Raw genomic sequence first — 18,537 nt, 5'->3', positions numbered from 1 at the left:
CACCCATCGACCCGTCGACCCGTCGACCCATCCACCCACCCACCCAACCATCCACCTGCTGTGTGCCGGACCCCAAGAAAAATCCTTTGAAGCAGAGACGCGTAGAACACAGGTCTTGTTCGAAGCGGTTGGGTAAAAGACAGGCCTGAGGCAGAGCTGAGCTTTGCATCCTCTGCCCGCAGCGTCTGGCCCAGGTGTCTCCGTAGGGCTCTTCTGTTCCCTACAGGGTCCTGGGCAGCCTCTCTGGGCTCCGCTTCCAGGGCAGGGATCGGCCTGGTCCCTGCGTGATGAGAACAATGTCTGCAGACAATGCCCACATCTCCCTGGGGTGCACAAGTGTCTGTAGCTGACACCCTGACACCGATGATAAACGGGTAGGAAGTGGGTGATCTATACACACGGGGTATAGATTCATAAAGCTTTGTGTGGTGTGGGCAGATAGACAGGTAAGTAACAACGATGCCCAATGCACAGATCCACAGACAGACGATTCTCGATAGGTGGGTGATAGACACAGACCCCATTAGAGATCTCCATAGAAGTTTATACACATGAACAGATACATAGATAGAAGATATGGACAGAGAGAAGACGAATAGGCATATAATATGGGTACATCATAGACAAGCAGATGACAAGGAAACATGACAGGTACTTAAATCAATCGATGATACGGACGCGTAAATGGTTGATGTTCTGTGGTTAGATGTAGAGATGGGTCAGGTAGATTCACAGATGAGTATCGGATCCACAGGTCGATGACGCACAGTAGTTGGGTGGCAGGTGCATCTAAGATTCTAGACGATCCATAAGTGAGAGACGCAGAGGTAGAAGACAGAGAGGTGTGTGACAGCGTCAGATCTACGGGTACATGATAAACACTCACGTACACCGGAGACAACACGGGTCAGTTGACAGATAAATACACCAGTGATTACAGGTGCAGACATGAATGATTAGCTGATACAAATAGATAACAGACATAAAGATGATGGATACAGACCGCACAGACCAGATGGATGACTGGTAGATAGTATACACAGGTAGGTGTGGAGAAGACAGATGGATAGATAGAAGGATTACATGACTGATAGATAGGATGTGAGATAGGTAGATACATAGACGTATACAGGGATGGATGAATCAAAGGTTGGATAGACAGACAGACAGATGGCAGACAAAAGAGGGTCTCTCATGCCGAGACATTGGCACACTCTCTACTGTACAAGTGGAACCTCCGATTCCCCATGATGTGATTCTAGATGAGCCTTTTTCATTGTTCTGGAGTTTGCATCAAATCTGTGCCGTTAATTTCCAGCGAGCATCTTCATTCGTGATCTGTCAGGTCACATGCGATACAAACAGCCAGCGAGAGACACGGCAAGACCCTCAGACACTGTCGCCTTCTGTAAACACGGTGCCTCGTGGAGGGAAACAGAGACAACGAATCGTAACGTATGCAGAAGTTTACGAGCTGAACCCCGCCTCAGCCTTGCCAGAGTTTTTAAAGTACCTCTAGAAAAGGGCCTCCCACCTCCCCTGCGATCCCTTTAAAACGTAACACCACGAGGAACCAAACATACAAGACGGAAAGAGCTGAGAAATGCTCACAAAATTTTGGAAGCTTGAAAGCTGATAGGTAAGAGGCAACTGAAATAGCATTTAAAGCTCTCAACCAGTTCTTTTTTCCCCCATTAAGTTGATTGGTACATTTTAGGTGTACAGTACAGTCACAGTCATCACTGGGATCTTGCACCTTTACACGACAGGTCTTGCTTCTCATTTTTCCCCGTTCCCCTGCCCTCCCTTCACCTCCCTCCACCCTCCCCTATTTAAAAGGACTTTGTTTCTATTTCTTCCTTTTCGCATATTTTTTTCTTGTCCCTATTTCCTTTCCCCTACCCCTCCCACTTCCCCTACACCTTTAGCCCTTTACTTCCTATTTCACATTATCAATTACACATTTTGATCCTTATTTACACTTTCAGTTTCTCACACCGGAGAAGCTATTCAGTGTTTACATATGTGTGTCCCCTACCGATTTCACTTAAGAGTACGGGCTCAGCGTGCATCTACTTTTTGGACAATGAACAGTGTGCAGCTGAAAAGAATGTGTATTCGGATTTTCTGGGGCGCAGCACTCTGCAGACGTCTGCTAAGTCCATTTGTTCAAAGACTTGGTCCAGTTCTAGTATTTTGTTGTTGACTTATTTGTCCAATGATCTGTCTGTTTGTGACAGTGGGGCCTTGAGAAACCGGAAATGGCCCCAGCACGGTCCCATGTCCCTGGGGGTCACCCTGCAGCTGCCTGGGATAAATCTACAAGGCAAGGGACTGAATGCAAGTGAGACGGGTTGGGTACAGACCCCCGAAGTTGTATCTGTGCTCTATCCCGCAAAACCTACAGATGGGATCTCATTTGGAAATGGGGTCCTCTGTCAGAGGGAACCAGAGGAGGATCTGGACATGAGGCTGTCCTGCCTCAGCCTCCCTAATCCAATGGCAGCGTCCTGCCTCAGCCTCCCTAATCCAATGGCAGCGTCCTGCCTCAGCCTCCCTAATCCAATGGCAGCGTCCTCACGAGAGACAGACGCAGAGAAGCAGCTACGTGGAGAGGAAGGCTGACACTGGGGTGGTGGGGCCACAGCCCAGGGCCGCCTGGAGCCTAGGAGGAGGCAGAGGCAGGAGGGTGTCCTCAGAGCCCGTGGAGGGAGTGCAGCCCGGGACACCTCTGTCTCAGCCTGCTGGGCTCTGGGAGTGGGAGGGAATGGATTGCTGATGTTTGGAGATACCCGCTTTGGACTGGGCATGGCAGAACTGGGAAACAAACGCTACTATTGAACATTTTCAAATGGGGTCTGCGTCAGCCACGGGCACCAAGTACCTTATGGCCTCGTTACAAGGAGCATTTAAACCACCTTTTCCTCCAAAAAAAAACCATGTTGCATCTGAGCTGAGCATGTACTGGAATCGCATAAAGTAGCATCCTTCTTTATAAAGACTGTGTGAAAAGAGAGCTCTCTGGGAGGCTGAGGCAGGAGGACGGCAAGCTCGAGCCCAGCCTGGACAACTCAGCATTTTAACAAGACCCAAGCTAAGATAAAATGGTCTGACGGTGCCGCTCAGGGCGGAGGCGCTGGGTTCCCCGCCCAGCAGTGCAAGAAAAACAGAGTTGTGTTCTTCCCTCCCCTGAAGGGCTGACTGGGAACATCCGGTCCTTCCTGCGTGTGGATGTGGCGCCCCAGAGGAACCCTCCACCACACTTGCCGCTCTCTGGCGCCTCCCAGGCCCCAGCCCCATCCTTGAGGGCAGGTCTGCCATTGCAAATGGGAGGCTGGGGTGGATTCGGAGCACGGGGAAGAGCTCCGCGCCCCACCCCTGACTTCCGTCTGCAACACGCGGCTCCTGGGAGAGCTCTTCTGTACCTGTGTCGTGGAAAACTCCAGCCCCTCAAGAGGTGCAAGGCCCAGAACTGGTGGATGTCCACGGCACCCTGCCCGCTGGGCCCCCACGGTGGACACCGCGTGGCCATAACCACGGACGTGGGGTTCATTCCGCCCTGGGTGGCTGGTGCTTGGCTCTTTCCCAGCTGACCCTTTGTCTCCCGAGCCTGTTTAGAACCGCGTGAGCCAGCGGCCCTTACGGGTCTCGCAGCACCAACCCTGCCCTGCTTACAGCACCCTCGTTCTAAAGCACATTCCGTTTTGCACCCTTCTGGAGCTGGTAGATGGAGCTAGCAAAGAGGCCACCGTGAAGGACATTAAGATGACGGTAAATGCCCCAATCCAATGGCTTAAACCACAGGGGTTTACCCCGTCCGGCCCCAGAGCCCAAAAGTCTGAGACCAAGGTGTCCAGGGCCATGCTCCCTCGGCAGGCTCCCAGGGAGACCCTCCTGCCTCTGCCTCCTCCGGGGCTCCAGGAGGCCTTGGGCTGCGGCCCGATCGCTCCCGTCTCGGCCTCCGTCTCCACGCGGCTGCTGCTCTGGGTCTGTGTCTCTTCCTCTGCCTCCCGTGAGGACGCAGCCGTTGGATTCAGGGCCGCCCGGACCCCGGACGGTCTCAGCTCAGAAGCCCTCCCTAACTCCCTCTGCAGAGGCCCTGTCTCCAACCCGGGCTCTGTCGGTCAGGATGCAGACATCTTTTGGCGGGGGCAGTCAGGCCATCCGTCGCCGTGGAACCCTGCCCTTCTGGAAGCTTGTGCCTGCCTTTTCCAGCTCTGCCAGGCTTGACAACTTCACTGTCCCCAGCTCAGCTGGTTCGCAGATACTACGACATAGATCTGAGGTGTCCCCCAAAGGTCTCGTATATGGGGGCCCCGTGATGGCCCCAAAGCAACAGAACGGTGATGACTCCCACTTGCTCTAAGCAAAAAGCTGAAAGCACAACGTGACTGTTCATCGTGGTGGCCAGCCGCACCAAAGTGCTGGGCATGTCCTTGGGTGACGGACAGGTGGGCCGGGAAAGACCCGCCCCGGATGTGGGCAGCACCAACCAATAGGCGTGCAGCCTGGATGGAATAAAAGAGAAAGAAGACGGAAGTGCCGCCATTTTGGAAAGGGCCCCAGTCCCGGGGAGCTCCCAGGCCTTTGACCTCGCACAGGGGCTGTGTCCTTGATCTCTCTTGTTCGGAGGCTTCCATCTTCTCGGACTGCTCAACTCCTGGGCCCTCCAGGACGTAGACGGGCACTGTGGACTCTTCTCGTCCAATCCTGCGGAAAGCTCTTCTGGAACCTTCCAGCTCTGAGCCCACCGTACCAATGCCTCGCTGTAATTGGACAGGGATTTTGTGTCGACTGCGCTCCTCCACTAAACCCTAATACGTACCGTAAAATATTTGGAGAAACTATATCGTCATAATGTATATCCCAGAGTGTTATTGTAGTTATTCAACGTTATTTGTCGGGATTGCTGCTTATGTTTCACGATGCCTCATGTAAATATTATGGTCCGTGTTGCATGTGGAGAAAAGGAACATACGTGAGTCTGTATGTTTCAGTACCATCCACAGGTTCTGACCTACACTGCGCGACTTTGAAGGCTTTGTTCCTGGGTGAGGGAGCACAATTTCGTCAGGTAGCTTTTTTAATTATTGTTTTGTTATTATTATTACAATTAATTTTTCATGGGCTGAGGCTATAACTCAGATTCTTACAGTGCCTTGTAATTTTCAGAATTTCTTCAGTATAAGTACCGTTTATGCTTAGCGGCATTGCTTTAGGCAGAGTGCTACTTTTCTTCTTTTATTACAAACCAGCCGGTGAAGGCTCACAAGATTATGTGAACAATTTAATCCCTCCCCCTTGGCGGAGGATAGAAAAAGACCCTTTGTGGGCCCTGACATGTTTGGGATGGATTATTAATCACATATTAAACTTATCTACAGTTCCCCAGATGCAATCTTTATCCACTTTACCATTTAGGAAAAGTTTTAAAAAGGATATTTTACTTAGTATTTTTTTAAAGCCGTAAGGAGGCTTGGGAATAACGATGCATTGTTAGTGGAAAATCAATTTAACTTTCCTTTATGAAAAATAAACGTGGATGTGCGGATTTCGAAGGAAAGGGGGAAGCTAGTTTTTGTTAATGTCTAGCAACATGAATTTTAAGGCAGATATCAAAACAAGCAAACTCAAAACCTAAGACATGCTGTGCAGGACGTGAAGGTACACAGAGCCCCTCTTTCTTTCATTATTTTCTGCTAGATGAGGAATGTGAGACAGTAACACATTTCCCGGGCCTGAGTGACAGGTTGGAATCGATGCATTTCCTCAAGATTTCTGCCTGAATGCTTGCAAAACCAGCTTATGTGTGTAAAGGCAGCCTTCTGTTTTTCTTTCTGGATAATGGTAGCAGACCGAGGTCTACTTTAGATAAACAGTTAAAGGAAGTGATACGAGCGGACTTTCAGAGGACCGGACAGAATTCCACTCTTTAATTCTCTTTCTGCTGAGCTTGGAAATTGAGACGTCCACGAACTCGGGATTTAAACTGGTAGGAAACAAATAATCTCCAGTGATTTCTATCTTTTCTCTACAGAAAATTAGTACATTGCAAAATGAGGGCGAACAATCTGCTTTGTGTCACCCTTCCCGTGGAAACCAGGCGGAGCACAAAATACCACAGACGGGGGACCTGAGGGGCAGCAGTGACTGACCACAGGGCAGGGGACGTGGGCCACGACTCGGGCAGGGAGGCCGCGTCTCCAAGAAATGGCCAGAGTTACACGCGCCCAGCCCTCCGTGCCAGGCCTGTGTTTCCTGTTATGCATGAAGAGATGGGCATACACAGTGGACGGTTACACGTACACTAGTGATTTATTATAATAACAGCCACGGAATCCCATCAAAATCTTTCTCTAGTTTGAACACCCCCATCCCACCGTCCCGGCTGCGTCCTGCAGCACCTCTGACTCCTCTTTCCCAAGGGTCTTCAACTGCGCCGTCCCAGTTGCCTCCGTATCCCAAGTGGACCCAAGACGGTGACCTTTCCTGGTCCTTCTGACCTCGGGGAGGAGCTGAGTGTCACATAGTGGCAGATCTAGTGAATAAATACGCCATTCTCTTCCTCCTCCTCCTCCTGCTACTGCTGTTCTTCCTCCTCCACCTCCACCTCCTCCTCCTCCATCTCCTCCTCCTCCATCTCCTCCTCCATCTCCTCCTCCTCCCTCTCCTCCTCCACCTCCTCCCTCCTCCCTTCCCCCATCCCACCGTCCCGGCTGCGTCCTGCAGCACCTCTGACTCCTCTTTCCCAAGGGTCTTCAACTGCGCCGTCCCAGTTGCCTCCGTATCCCAAGTGGACCCAAGACGGTGACCTTTCCTGGTCCTTCTGACCTCGGGGAGGAGCTGAGTGTCACATAGTGGCAGATCTAGTGAATAAATACGCCATTCTCTTCCTCCTCCTCCTCCTGCTACTGCTGTTCTTCCTCCTCCACCTCCACCTCCTCCTCCTCCGTCTCCTCCTCCTCCATCTCCTCCTCCATCTCCTCCTCCATCACCTCCTCCTCCATCTCCTCCTCCTCCTCCATCTCCTCCTCCTCCATCTCCTCCTCCATCTCCTCCTCCTCCCTATACAGTGAAGCCCCATCATGTGCATCTCACAGAGAAATTTTATTTCCTAGGCTGTCTCAAATTTCTGCCCAGCTATTTAGACTTCTCTTTACGAGTCATGTGCATAATTTACAGAGCATGACATTAGCCAGACAAATTGAGCACATCCAGAAGGAGATATTTTGAATAAAGGAAATTCATTTTTACCACACATTTTTCTCTTTAATTTTGTTTACAGAACTGCATTTTTCGGAAGGTTGGAAGTTTTGAAATTTCTTCTGTTTCTCATATTTTCTGTGTATTTTTCACCCTTCTTAATGTTCAGAAATCCTCACTTCATTCTGAGGTTACAGATTTCGTTCCCAGTGTGCTTGTATTGTCTCATATTTTCACACAGAGACCTAAAACCTGGGGAATACCTCTCAGTGCAGTTGGCTCAGATCTCTTGTTTCACCTGAATATGAAACCAGCCACTCCCACACCAGGTATAAAGTAATTTATTATTTTCCCTTCTGATTGGAAATTCCATCTTCTCTTAAATAGCACTGTTGGTCTTCTGTCTTTCGCTGCACAACATTTCATTAAAAACTTTTCCTATGGATGAGGATGAACCGATAAGCTGGTTTCCGTAGCCCGTCACTTATTAAACAGGTCGCCTTACTCACGTGTTTACTCAGTACCCGCGTGCAGGCCCCTTTTAGGTTCACAACAAGGAGGGAGGAGTAAAATAAAAAGGGGACGAAGGCGGAGGACGGAAACGAGGAAGTAGGGTTCATCAAATCCTGTCCTGTGCATGTACCAAACCCGCAGAGCTGAGCTCCTTGTTCTGTGTAACTAAATACACTCTCGAGGCATTTTAAAAAGGACGAGGAGGTAAGAATCTGTCGTGAAATCCCGCAGGAAACTCCTCGGAGGAAATGAAACTTGAGCTCTCCCCGACCGTTTTTTTTCTTGTTGTTTTTTTTGTTTGTTTGTTTGTTTTTTATCTTAACAACCGGCTAAAATAAACAGCCCACGCTGGGGACGGTCCAATGGCAGGGAGGCGGGGAGGTGCACAGCATGAGGGAGCCGGGGTCCCGCTCTCGGGAGGATGCACTGGGAGCAGAAAACCGGGACGCCTTCCTGAGCTCACTGTCTGCCCAGCAAGATGCTCCCGGATCGACCTCTTCGCTTTCCAGAGGCCTCTTTGTTTGCAAAGCAGAGTTCTCCTGGGAAGAAAACTGAGTTTTGCTTACTTTGCAAAGAAACAGAACACAAAGACACCTTGGCAAGTTGCTCCCTCCCTCCCTCCCATCCCGCCCGGCCCCGCCTGTGTGGACGTCAGATCCTTGGCGGTTTCTCCTTCTGTTTGTTTTTGGGCTTCGGTTGCTAAGCAGGAGGGGCGGGGGAGCAGCAGGCTCTGGTAAGCGAAGCAGCCCTTTCACCCCAGCGTTTTGCTGCTCTATGGCGTTGTTTACCCAGAAGGGAGCTGAAGAGAAGTCAGGCCAAGGTGACCGAGGCTGAGCTGCTTAGACTTTGTTTATTCGTTTGTTTTGAGACGGGGTCTCGCTATGTAGGCTGGTCTCGAGTTCACAGCGATCCTCCTGCCTCAGCCTTCTGAGCTCTGGGATTACAGGCATGTGCCACAGCTGCAGCATCTGTAAGAACCTTTCCACGTCCTTTGAACAACATCTAGGTGACTTAGGAAGTCAGAAATGCTGTCAAACTAGTTGTCATGCCATTTTACTCAGGGAATAATAACAAGAAAAAAAATCTGTACAGGTTCAATTCAATGCAGGAGAAAATTGTTTTCTTTCTTTTCTTTTTTTTTTGGCTTTCCAGACAGGGTCTTACAGGGTAGCCCAGGCTGGCCTTGAACTCAGTGTAGCCCAGGCTTCCCCCGAACTTGTGGAGAACCTCCTGACTCAGCCTTCCTTCCGAGTGATGGGATGACAGGCTTGTGCCACCCTTTTCTTCTCCAAATGTTTTGCATCGTGTTGATTTAATGCTTGCACCTAGAACTTGGCACTACTGAAAGCCGTTTGTATGCAACGTGGTGCCGAGTCGAGGTTGATGTAAACGTGTGAGTTTTATATGTCCAGACTTTCTCCTATTTGCTGAGTACCTATGGAGGAGCAAGAGAGACAGGCCGAGTTCGAGGAGTACTGGCCCAGGAAAGTGTGCTCAATACGCTCTTTAGCACAAGAGACACAAGAGGGGAGAGGAAAAAGCAAGTTGAACTACAAATGACCCCTCAGAAAAGCATTCACTCAAACATTGCTAGGATTTGTAGACAACGACGGCGACACATGTGAAGCCAGGTGGATCCTAGTGCTGATAAGGGGGAAAATTAATTATTCTACTTAGCTCCAAGATGGCCCCCTGGAGTTGAGGTGGAACAAAAAAGGAAGTATTGTGTTTTGTTTTGTTTGTAGTACTGGGGCTTGAACTCATGGCTCTGCACCCAGCTACACCCTAAGCCCCTCCGCATTTTTAACTTGGAGACAGAGACTCGCCAGGTCACTTAGTTGCCCGGGTTGGGTTCAAAGTCGGAACCCTCCCGCCTCAGCCTCCCTGAGTGCCAGAATCATACCCTTGGCCTGTGTTTTCAAGCATGTTCTCTGATGGCATGAATTGGATGATCACTACGGAGAGTGATGTTTGTTTATTTCCTTCTTTATTTTAAACAATTGCCACGGAGTATGTGACCAGGAAGGGATTTCCGCAAAGTTGAGTTGCAGAGAAATCTGGTTCCACATCAACTGCTGCGGGTGAACAAGGATCCACGAGGACTCGAATGAAAAGGTTTGCACAGAATGAAAAGGAAGCAAAAGAAGGGCCAGGGATTTGGCTCTGTGGTTCCCCTGCCTGCCTCGCAAGCACAAGGTCCCAAGTTCGATCCCCGGTACCAAAAAACAGCAAGAGAAACGAAAGCCGGTTGACAAACACAAAGCAGGAATATCGTCCGTATTTGGGGACTGCTGGGTGACTCTGGGGAAACGGCAGACGATGTTTTTGGTCTTAGCAAAGCTTTCCTGTGGGTGTGATGATAACTTCTGCCTCCACCGTTCTGAGCTTGCCCTCCGGCCAGCTTCTGTCTGTGGGTCCTCCGCCGCACCATTCTTGTGCAGGGCTCCTGTGACCCTGGTCAGTGAGAGCTTCCTTTATCACGGGTCCCTGGATTCCCAAAGCTTACGGCGGTGGGTGACCTGTACCCCATGTCCCCCACCCTCTTCTGCACACTTTTGCTGCAGAATTTAACGGGATTCTGGAAAAGGCCCGCAGACAGATTTTGGGGGGAGGAGGACAGACTTTCCTCAGCTCCTCCCTTAGCTTGGAAACCATTCCCCGAGTCCCGACTGGCCTGGCTAGCTTTTTTTTTTTTTTTTTTCTGGAAGTCGAGAAAACACCCATTGCTTGGTGGCCCTGAGGGTCTGGCCCAGAAATATGCAAATGGATTTCAGATGCATGAGAACGGTCCCCAATCCCACCACACAGTGCTCTTGATTTGCAAGAGTTTGCAGAGTCTGTTTCCCTTGGCCAAACCTTCAGTTTTGCAAAAGGAGTCTGCAGCTTTGGCTTCTCCTCTGCCCGCCACCCCACCCCGCCTCCCTCCTGCTGGTTTCTGCCCTGACACGTTACACCAGCGTCTGAGTCATCCGGGCCCTCTGCCTGCCCCCGGAAATCCCTCCTGAGAGACTGTGAGCAGAGACCACCTTGCGGGCGTGTGCCCTGGTGACCCCGGGGATGAGTTACAGTAGCGCGTACAGCACATCCCCCACCTGAGTCTCCGTGAGTGGGGCCGGCTGTGCGGGGCAGTTGGGCACAGCTCCGAGATTTTAGAAGCGGGGCAGATCTTGCTAGGGCTTTGCTGGCTACAGGTTGGCCCAAGTAAGGTACGTTTTAGAGGCCACTAAGACACCCGTGCCACGCCGCAGCTGGAGGATCCTCGGGGCACAGTGGCGGGATGTTGGAGTGCAGATCAACATTGACAGTCTTTCGCCTTCTGAGTCCACCCTCCCCTGTCCGTTTTTTTTACTCTGAAAGGCAGCTTCATCTTGACACAACCTTTCTTCTCTCTGGATCTTTTGCTTTGAGAGAGTAATAGATGTGTAACAGCTGAAAGCATTAAACTTTAAAATGATGGGCTAGGCTGGGCATGGTGGCACATGCCTGTTGTCCTAGGCATTCGGCAGGCTGAGGCAGGAAGATTTCAAGTGTACAGCTGAGTTGGGCAACATGCTGAGAGGCTGTCTCAAGATAAAAAGGATAAATAAATAATAAAGAGTGGGATATAGCTTGATGCTTCCTGGGTTCAAACCCCAGTGCTACAGAAAACAAACAAACAAATAATAACCGGACAGACAGAACACCAGCTACAATTTGTTACTCAGCCCACTGTGCCCGAATGCCCGGCCTTCGCAGGAACACACAACGTACACCACCATTTTTCCTCTTTTAACTTATGCACTCTTGTTCATCGGATGGATACGTTACGTACTGGCTGCCCAGGTTCAAAGATGGTTTGACAGGAAGGACTGAGCAAAGCCGTCCCCAAATGCAGACCCGATCCTAGAGGCGTGTGGGGAACCAAGCGGAACTCTGCCGTCTCTTAGGACACAGGACGTCTCTGTGTTATTCTCTGAGCTTCTCGGAAACAATTTCTTGGTGCCTTATAAACCCAAAAGCATCGACAAAGCAGTTGTCCTGAAACGCATCAAATGCAGGAAAAAGTCGATCCATGTTCCTTGTCAATGAAATTTATTTTTTGTACACATTTGCGGGACGTGAAGTTTACACTGCATCTGAGGAGTTGGTTCAGGTGCACGGAACGTCCTCAATTCCTTTGTTTCGCTGTCATCTGAGAAAGATCCTTCTCCCTACTTCCTGTGATCAAACTTTTATTTTGCTCTTTATTTATAATTTGGGCTTCTCTCAATAAACCCTCACATCACATCAGACCACGCACAGCCACGTTTATAGCAGCACAATTCATAATAGCCAAATCTCGGGAGTTGTCCGCGTCCAACAACGGATAAGCGGATGAAGACACCACAGTAAGTTACACAGTGGAGTACTACTGTGTCATGAAGAAGGTGGGTTTGAGTCATTGTAGGAAACCGGATGCACCTTGAGAATAAAATGTTAAGCGAAACCAGTCACAAGCGTCAGTATGACAAGGTCTCCCTTCCATAAGAAACCCAAAGTATAAATAAAGAGCAAAAAAAAAAAGATAACTAATAAGAAGTAGAGAGATAGATATTCCCCAAAGGGGAAGGGGGCCAAGAGATGAACTGGAAGGTAGGAGAGGGGAAACGGATGAAAACAGGAATTAGCTGTGGTCTGTCTGTGCACCAAGTCCGCCCGAGGAACGAAAACATTAAGTAGACGGACTCATAAAGAAAAGGACGGGGGGGTGTTTTCTTCTGACCGCCTCTCTGATGTTCTGTGATCTTCCGGGGAAGGAGGCCTGAATCTCCTCAGTCCTGTGGCACATGGAGAGTCAGTCGTACGCACAACCCAAATCAGCCTCCACCAGACAAGTAGCCCGGGCCCTGTGTCTCTGAGCACCAAGATTCAGGACAGGGCCGCCTGCCGGCTTGCTTCCTCAGCTACCACTGAGACGTCCCGGACACGCCTCTCCTCGGCTTCTCCGGCGTTACGGTTGTGGAAACTTGGCCCTCAAGGCAGCAGCCTACAGATGTGGGACTCTCGGGAGGTACTGCTCCATGAAGGGGCCGATGAGATCGACCCTGAAGGAAGCTGTTGATGGTTTGTATCTTAATGGACTGTTGGGAGGTGATGGAAAATTGGGAGTACGAGCTTCCTGCAGGATGGAGGTCACGGGGGGTAGGACCTTGGGGATTGTGTCACATTCGGGCTTTTACCTTCCTGGCCGCCATGATGTAAGCATCCTTCCTCCACCCCACCCTCCCACCATGATGGTCCTACCTTGGAGCAGCCGACCACGGACTGAACCCCCTGAGACCACTGGGGCATCTGACCATGGACTGAGCCCCCCGAGACCACTAGGGCAGCCGACCATGGACCGAACCCCCCGAGACCACTGGGGCAGCCGACCATGGACTGAGCCCCCTGAGACCATAAGCCCAAAGTGAACCTTTCCTCCTTTAAATGCTTTCCCTGGGGTATTTCACTGAAGTGATGGAAAGGTGACTCTCACACAGTCTCCCTGTTGGTTCTGAATACAACCAGCATCTCTGTGATCAACTAAGACCTTGCTAAAAATACAAATTCCAGAGTGCTATCACCGACTGGCCGAATCAGGAAGGAAGTGGGACCCAGAAAAGTTGGTTTTAATCGACACTTTTTCGATCCTAAGAGTCTCCTGTCGGGAAGGGAAGGTCTGCCGATAAATCTCACTGATATTGTGAACTGTCACACCCTGTTCCCCCGAATCCTACGTTTCACTAGGTGAAATGAATAGAACTGACAGAGGAGAGCCAAGGCTGATTTCTTCATGAAGCTTTATAATGCGATGCCGGGGTACGCCAATTAAATCCGCAAGGAGAATCGCAGAAACGGAAACCTGACAGTTCAGGGGCACTGAGAACATGCATTTCCAACCTTTCCTAAAAGCCAGGAACACGGGAAGAATTAGGTCACAACCTAAGGAGGGGAAACCCCACTGTAGGACCCTCTGCTGTTTAACAACGGGAGCTCGTTTTGAGAAACGTGTGCAAACATGATCGTAGATGACCAAGGCATCAGCAGGCAGTGTTCATCTTCAGAGCAGAACAACCAATGTGCAGCCCACGTGGACCAAATTATCCTCACGGCGGATGGCGGAGATGCGGTCAGTGATGTTTGTGTTCAAACCCTAGCTTGAAACCTCCTGTTCTAAGTCACCCAACAGACTTGTCTCTGAGCGTCTGTGTCTCCATTTAGCAAACCCTAAACACCATCCTGTATCTACAAAGCAGAGCCAAGAGTTTTCCATTCATAAAGAAGCAAGACTTATCTTTCTGTCCACAACCGAGATGGCGGAAAGCAGGGAGACTTCAGAGTCCGTGAGCTCGGGCCGAGGCTGCCTGTCCTGGGGCAGGTTTTTCTCCCGCTCCGTTTGTAGAACTGATGAAATCCAATGATACCCGGCCAAAAACTTTTAAATTATCAACTTGTCATCGTATCCGAAGGAGAAATTATGAAGACGACAGATTCCGTCTAAAAGCAACATGAGCTTGCGGACGTGGGCGGTGAGAGAGGGCCTCTCTCGGGGAATGACATTGCTGCAGGTCCCACCACACACGGGACATCGAGGCAAACACAGTTCCCTGCACTCCCCTGTGGCGATATTTTCTGCCGTTTCCGTCATTCCCAGTCAACCAGGGTCCAAAAATGTTGTAAAACATGAAGAGATACTGAGAGAGAGCAAGCAGAAACATAGATCGCATTCCTATAACTTCTGGGGTAGCATGCTGTTATTGCTGTATTTCACGATTTGTGACTATGGATGATCTCTTCCCGAGCCCACTTGCAATCTTCATCACAGCCTTGCATGTGTATGGGGTGCATTCTACAGGTAGGGTGAGGTCCCTCCCTGCAATTTCGGGGATCTCCAGGGGGTCTTGCACGACTGCACTGCGCACGCCCACCGACCGGCTCTGGCTTCTTGAGTTTCCAGGACTTCTCCGAAACGCTACAACATTCTCACCGGGTTAGGACCTTTAGGACGGAAAAAGACATAGAGACGCGGAGACAGAGGGAGACAGAGACAGAGGGAGACAGAGAGACAGAGCGAGCCCGGATTATCTGGCTTCCTCGTTTTTTCCTGTTTCATCTCCAGCCCACGGGACGGCCCCACCCACGTCCCAGGTGGGCCTTCTCCACGCCAGTGTCCCCGAGAGCACCCGCGTGAACAGCCCTAGAAGGGTGCTTTCCTAATTCTCCAGACATCACTCTAACCGATCCAGTCCAGCTTCGGTGTGAACAATCACATTAGTCTGTTGCCTTCTTGTGATGTTTCAGCCCTTATTAAAATTGTCTTAGCTGGGCGTGGTGTCACACACTTGGAATCACAGCATTCTGGGAGGCTGAGGTGGAAGGATCATAGTGTGTGGTCTACCTGGGCAACTTAGTGACCGGTGAAGACCCTGTCTTGAAGAAAAACTAAAAACGAACCGTTGGCGATCTAGCTCAGTGTGAAGGCCCTGGGTTCAAGTCCCAGTCCCACCGAGGAAATCGCACGAAACGAATTTGTCTCTGTCTGGATGAAAAGTAAGATCCATTTATGAAATATTTAAATTTACAAAATATTTAAATACATTTATGAAAAAAATAAAAGCAGCTCGCCCCTCTGCACGACTTGCCTAGCAGACACCGAGCAACTGACTGGCTCTCGCCCACTGAACTCAGGCGGGTCCCGCAGTCCTGTCGCCGGAGGAAAAAACCTCCATACCCGTTTCTAAAATGCCGCATGTCGGAGACACCCAGGGCTCGATAACCTGTGAAATACCTGGAGCCCTCCCTACGAGGCACGCGTCCATTTCAGAGACGGGCTTTCACAGCTGATTGCAATCCGAGGAGAGGTCTGTATGGGAATAGACTCTGATGTACAGAAAACGCAACTCTGTGAGGAGATCGGAGAGCCGCTTCCCGAATATGTTTGCATTCAGCAGCACTGACGGAGGATTTGTGTCCCAGATCGCTTCAGGCGATAGTACAGCATTTCCAACTGTGGCTGTTTAACCACACCATGCTTAGGTTATTGAAATATTCTTGCCCTCCCTCCTGACAGAACTAAACCCCTTCGATGTATCCATTGGTCTCCGCTCTTCACATCGGCTTTGAGCCCTGGGACGCACTGCAGGGTCATGAATTCGCCCCTAGAACGTGTCGCGTGTCTTCTCCTCACAGCAAGAAGGCCTAGGAGCCCCGTGACCTGGGTTTAGCAGTGCGGCATGTATCTGGGAAGACAGGGTCCACAGAGACGGCCAGAGGGTTTCTGTAGAAGGACAAGAAGTAGAAATGTCAGGAAGACTCCCCAGACCGTAGAAAGGAGTTACTGCACAGCACCTGCTATCGAGCCTGTTGCTGTGCGACTCGGGGTCACACGAGGGGCTTCTGTGGACGCCGATGGCTCAAAAAACGGATCTCATCAATGCAGTCCACTCCCCTGACCTGAGAACGCCCACAGCCTCCACCTGGCAGCACCTCCAGCACGGAGTTGAGAATTTTAACATGGATGTGTCACGGGTGCCTACATGTACACCATCACAGCCAGCAATTCTTCCAGACGCAAAGGGTGACATTTTTAAATGTGCATAGAAATCCAATTGCTCTGTCACATATCGTTTCAGCCTATTCCGGTAGCAGTAACACAATCCTACAGCCCGGTCCCGGGGGCTGAAGTCCACTGCTCTCGTCTGTCCCCGTCCCGGTCCATCGGGGCCGCCGTGTGCGATCCCACAGCCCGGGGGCTGACACCCGGCGGAGCTCGGCGCCCGGTCCTGGAGTCCGAAGCCCAAGTCCAGGCGTGGCAGAGCCCGTGTGTGGTGAGGCCGCTTCCTGGTCCCGGGTGGCTCCTTCTCGCTGCGTCCTCGGGTGGTGGAGGGTGGGGAGATCTCTGGGTCCATGATGAGGATGCGATCCTGTCCACGCAGCTCCGTCCTCAGGACCTCAGCGCCTTCCAGAGCCCCAGTCCCGACCCCACACCTTGGAGGCGAGGCTTTCAATCTACAGACTCCTGTGGGCACTCAGCCTGCAGTCTTCAACACCATTGCTTTGGGGACTCTTCCGTCCACACAGGAGGGGACCACACAGGTGCTGAGCCCATAGCACCACCACATTGGATACTCGGTTCCTGGCTGTTGACTTTGGAGGGACAGAAATCGTAAGGACGTGGCACCTTCCGTCTGACTCCCAGAAGGCTAGGGGTGCCAGTCTGCTAAATTCCAACCCTCCTCTCTTTCTGCTCGCAGGCGTGACATGTGTTGCAAGTTGGCTATGGAGGTTCCGTGACAAATCTCGAAGACAGCATGAAGACACGTTGGGGATCAGGCTGTCAAGCCCTGCGCAGGCTTGAAGGGCCGTTAATTAAAGACCAGGGGCGAGATGCGGGGAGTCCTCCGCACAGCAACGGGGAGCAGGAGCCTCTTGCCCAGCATTTGCAGAGTGAGATATCAGACGCCGTGTACGGGACCGAATGACCCAAAGGCCTGATGACCGGCTGCCTGGAATTCCAGATCTTTCCATCCCCAACCAGGCAGGCTCCCAGAGCTGTTCCTAAAAATGTCTGCCGTGATGGTTTAGTAGCAATTCATGCCGCCTTGTGACTTGGCCCTATCGAGTCAGAGGAAATGGGTGAAAAAGCTTTTCCAGGGACTCTTTTCTTGCTCAGCACTTGACTTTACTGAATGTACCGCTTCCGCCCTTGGGAACGGCACTGCGCGACTGAAAATCACCGGCCCGGCCGTGTGCAGGCGGAGCTTTTATTGTACCAACTTGATGGTTTGGGAGACCCCCATGAAGCCATCCAATTTCTGACTCCGCAGTATTCTGCCAGGATGTTTCTGCTTTGCAGCCAGGTGACGATGGACCACACGCTCCGAAACCCTGTGAAGTGTGGCTGCTAGGTACTGTTTCTGCAACAACATATCTGCCTAACCCAGAAAACCTTCATTCCTACCCTGCTCTTACAAGCCCTTGCTTCTGGCTGATAGCTCCTCTGTGACTCTTCTGATCAAAAGTAAACATTTATGTACAAAGTAGGGGATGGGGAGGAAACCAAACCTCTAAGAAGGTCTTCAACGAGAACACAAGGACACGTGACAGAGCCACAAATTATTCTGTTTTAGTATTTACTTCAGTTAAGAGCTCCCTGTCCTTTCCAGGAAGGTGGCACTCTGGGTCTGTGCGTGTGTGTGTGTGTGTGTACACACTCATGAACGCTGAAAGTTCAAGAATGTTTATTCTGACTCCTCAAAGCACCACCTCCTTTCTGCCCGGGAGCGCACTCATGGTGGAAATATTTACCGGCTGCCTCAGAGTAACAAGCACAGGCGTCTCACACACACACACCCCAGCTTCCTCTCACGGCCCCGGGATTTCCTAGCCTCTGCAAGTAGCAGCCTGAGTGCCTGCCTGTCTCTGTTTGTGCCTGCCCCACAGGCACAGCTGTTCCCTGTTATGTACCCGGCCGCACATCCAGTCACCAGCTGCTGCTGCCCGAGCACAACGTAAACACCGGGCTCCTGAGGAAGATGGTAGAGATTACGGGCCTTGACGTGCAAGGAGCGGGAGAGTTCGTTTCAGAGCAGCTGCGGGGACACCTGGGAGTCGAGGCAGAGATGCAGCTGAGTGACCCCGAATGCGAAGGGGACGTGGCAGACGTGGGTGGCAGCCCCGGGTCTGTGCTGGCTGCCTCTGTCCCTCCCTCCCAAGCCAGCGCGGTCCTGCCGGGCCCCGAGCCCTAACTGCGAGGCCTCTGGGACACCCGCGAACCTTGGCTGGCGTGACCCCGCCACCCTGATCATCGCCCAAGCTCGGCGC

This window comes from Fukomys damarensis, unplaced genomic scaffold (assembly GCF_012274545.1).
Source record: "Fukomys damarensis isolate Sample0158 unplaced genomic scaffold, DMR_v1.0_HiC HiC_scaffold_39, whole genome shotgun sequence".
Classification (NCBI taxonomy): Eukaryota; Metazoa; Chordata; class Mammalia; order Rodentia; family Bathyergidae; genus Fukomys; species Fukomys damarensis.
Note: the sequence above shows the minus strand (reverse complement) of the source record.